This window comes from Arachis ipaensis, chromosome B10 (genome assembly GCF_059453495.1).
Source record: "Arachis ipaensis isolate K30076 ecotype BB chromosome B10, ASM5945349v1, whole genome shotgun sequence".
NCBI lineage: Eukaryota > Viridiplantae > Streptophyta > Magnoliopsida > Fabales > Fabaceae > Arachis > Arachis ipaensis.
The window spans coordinates 25,795,611-25,800,012 of NC_142435.1; positions in this window are offsets into that span (position 1 = coordinate 25,795,611).

The window sequence follows — 4,402 nt, forward strand, 5'->3', positions numbered from 1 at the left end:
ACTTCAAATAGGAAAAAATTATTTTAATGCGGTCAAAATGATAGTTTCAACGGCCATTTTAAGAGGTAAAAAAGGTTGTTTCAATCCTATTTTAAAAAGCATAAAATTGTCAACATAATTAGGAAAAAACGACAATTAAATCTGTCATTTTATTTAGGAAAAAATAGCGGTTCAAACAGCCATTTTAAATAGAGAAAATCTATCATATTTGGGTTTAAAATTGCCATTTTATGCAAAAACAATGTCATTATACTCTAATAAAAATGACGGTTACAATCGTCATTTTTAAACAATTAAAAATTGCCATTTTATATGGTTGAAATGACGGTTAGAACTACCATTTTAACTATCGCAAAACTGTCGTATTATCCTGAGGTAATTGTGGTAGTTTTTAAAAACTATCGTAATAACCAGAATGGCGACCAGGATAATGGCATTTCTTCGAGGTGCCGTTTTTGGTAATAATGGCGGTTCAAACTGCCGTATTTACTAAAAAAAAAGCCATTTTTTAACCTTTTTTTGTAGTAATGGTTTACAAGGTTATTACGAAGGTTCTGGTTAACAGACTTCGTCCTCATCTCATGGATATTGTTGGTCCTCTTCAAGGAGGATTTATTCCAGGAAGGGGATCACCTGACAACATCATTATTGTGTAAGAGATTCTCCATTTTATGAAGCAGACTAAGTCAAAGAAAGGCATCCTGGCATTTAAGATTGATCTGGAGAAAACTTATGACAAAGTTGATTGGAGGTTTCTGAAACAAACTCTTATGAGCTTTGGTAGTTTTCCTACTTCTGGCGTTAACTTATTCTAGAAAAAGAAATCAAATTTTTGGCTTGGCTTTGTCTTAGATAAGCTCTTGCTACTGCTGTTTTTTTGTTTCAGGAGAGGCATGTGGACCTCAGATAGTTATCTTAGATGTCTTTCTTGCTAGGAATCGGTTTTTCATTGCGTTTGGGATTGCCCGAAAGCTCAGCTAGTTTTGAGATTTCCTGTCAGTCTCTGGATTTGAAGAACTGGTTCTTGCTCCATAGCAAAGAGCACCCTTTCAGATTCTTTTATGGACTTTGGTGAATTTGACTATCTAAGAATAATGAGATCTTTAATCTCCACGAGCCTTGGGCTCCATATAAAGTGACTACGATAACTTTAGCCTTAAAAAAGGAACTTAAGAATATTTTTAAATTACAGCGGGTGTCTATCCCTTCTGCAATTAGTAGCTCTTGGTTTTCACCATTGGTGGGTACTTTTAAGGTCAATTGTGATGCTAGTTATTCTGGAACTAGTGATCGTGTTGGTTTTGCCTGTATTATCAGAGACTAAAATCGGAGTTGGCAAAGAGACTCTTTAAGAACGATTGAGAGTAATAATATTCTACAATGAGAATTCTTTGCTATTTGGAGAGGATATCTCCTAGCTTAAGATTTGGGACAAAGAGATGTTAATTGTAAAACGGATTGTGTGGAGGCTTTCAATCTTGTTAATAATTCCCAAGATAATTCTGGTGTTTGTTGATCCTTTGTTGCTTAAAATCAGGGATATTATGGCTTGAAATGGCGTGTTGATCTCCATTTGATTTTGAGAGATGCAAACACAGTGGCGAACATCATGGCAAAGACGGCGATGAGGTTTCATTCTCCCAAAGCAGAGATTTCGTCGCCTTTTTAGGAGTTTGGGAGTAGTATTTAGCGAGATTGCCCTGCTTCTTAATTAGTACCTTGGACTTTGTTTTGCTTTTCCATTTGTTTGTTACTTTTAAGTCACAGAAAAAAAAAGTACATGCTACGCATACATGGATATGGTAAATTAAAACAAGGTTTAATTTCTCTGTTGGTCTCTATAGTTTCACTAAATTTTCAATTAGGTCCCTATATTTTTTATTTTCAATTAGGTCCCTATATTTTTTATTTTCAATTGAGTCCTTACACTATTTTTAATTTTATAATTAGGTCCTTCCTAGTGTAAAAAATGTTAAAATTAATTGAATATTTCTTTGCAAATTGAAGGTATTAATAATTAAAAACCTAAGTAGATCTTTGACTGCATGTATTTTGGGAGAAATATTTTGTTAATTTTAACATTTTTGATATGAAAAGGACCTAATTAGAAAATTAAAAACAGTATAAGGACCCAATTGAAAAAAAAATATAGAGACCTAATTAAAAATTTAGTGAAACTACAAAGACCAACTGAGTAATTAATATAAACTTTAAAACAATAACCAAACACAACTCATAATATAAGAATATAGGAGGCCTCAAAAGCCGAATTTACAATAAAACTTCACAATTAATATAGAGGAATATTAAAGGACCATCAGAAATTATTGATTTAATTAATTTCTACATCCAAGTCAGTTAACCAATCAAGTCTAAGAAAGTAGCTTTAACATAATTCACCTCCACTCGCCACAATCTCTAACGAACTTTTGACTTAGCGAGCAAATATATATAACTACCTTTTTTATTTGGATTTTTTTTTTCGAATTTTCTCTACGTTTTCTACATTTTCTACGTTCTCTTCCTTTTCTGCATTATGTGCATTCTCTTCTTTCTCTGTGTTCTCTTCGTTCTCCAAATTCTCTTCGTTCAAGATCAATGCTCTTTTATTTGAAATCAAATAGTGAAATCAGCTTTGAACAAGTATTTTATTTTCAAAGATAATGAATGATTCAAGTTCAGACTATCAATTGAACCAGGGAGAATTAGATTATTATTTTGAATCGAATCAAGTGGGTGAGGTGTGGTTCGAATCTGTTTAATGTAGTTCGTTAATAGTTTATGATTCTGTAGTTGATTAATTTCAGTGTAAAAACTAAGAAATTTATGTGTTATTGTTAAGAAATTTCAGTGTATTTTTATTCTGATAAATTCTGCATAATTCAAAACTCTTCCTCTTCCTCTTCCTCCTCTTTCTCTTCTACTGCTTTTTCTTCTTCTTTTTTATCATCATCATCATCATCATTTTCTCCTTTTTTCTTATTCATCTTTTTCTTCTTGTTTCACCTTCTCAAGTTTTTTCTTGTTTTACTCTCTTAACAAGAATAAAAATAAAAAAAATTAAACAAAGAAGAAGAAACACATAATGCTGTAAAATTACTAGGAAGAGGATGAACCTACATTCATTCAACTAAAAGAAAGACAGAAATAAGGAAAAAAGAAGAAAAAATGCAGCATTAAAAAAAATATTTTTGTGCATTTTAGCAAAATGTCGGTGTAAAAACTAAAAAATTTATATATTATTGTTAAGAAATTTCGTTGTATTTTTATTCTAATAAGTTCTGCATAATTTCATCATCATTATCTTCTTTTTATTCATCTTTTCCTTCTTGTTTTACCTTCTCAAGTTTCTTCTTGTTTTACTCTCTTAACAAGAATAAAAAAAATCAAACAAAGAAGAAGAAAAAATATATAATGCTGCAAAATTATTAGGAAGAAGATGAACCTACATTCATTCATCTAAAAGAAAGAAATAAATAAAAAAATACAGCATTAAATAAAAGTTTTTATGCATTCGTAGCAAAATTTCGGGGTAAAACTAAGAAATTTAGGTGTTATTGCTAAGAAATTTTGGTGTATTTTTATTTTAATAAGTTCTGCATAATTCAAAACTCTTCCTCTTTCTTCTCATCTTCTGATGCTTCTTCTTCTTCTTTTTCATCATTATCATCTTTTTTTTCTTTTTTATCTTTTCATTCTTGTTTCGCCTTTTCAAGTTTCTTCTTGTTTTGCTCTCTTAACAAGAATAAAACAAAAAAATCAAATAAAGAAAAAGAAGAAACACATAATGTTGTAAAATTACTAGAAAGAGGATCAACCTACATTCATTCACCTAAAAAAAGAAAGAAAAAAAATGCAGCTTTAAAAAAGATATTTTTGTGCTTTTGTACTAAACTTTAGGTGTAAAAACTAAGACATTTATGTGTTATTGTTAAGAATTTTGGTATTTTTTTTCTGATAAATTATGTATAATTCAAAACTCTTCTTTTTCCTCCTCCTCATCTTCTGCTGCTTTTTCTTCTTTTTTATCATCTTCTTCTTATTTTATTTTCTCATAATTCTTCTTGTTTGATTCTCTTAAGAGGAATAAAAAAAAAAAAAGAAAAATCAATACTGCGAAATTACTAGGAAGAAAATGAGGAAAAGAAAAAACCAGCAACAACAACAGCAATAAAAGAACAACAATGGAGAGAAAACACGCGAAAAAGAAGTATATGCTTGCATTAGTGAAGCACGCGTGTGTACACACTGTGTGTAATGAAAGTGGTTTTTATTGGATTTGGTTGTCAAAAAAACTTAAATGTGTAGTGAGACTCTTATTGTTTTTGGCCATCAGTTTGTCACAGTTTGTCATTAATAGTTAAAAGTATGTTGTTGGATTACTAGATTAAAAGAATTGAAT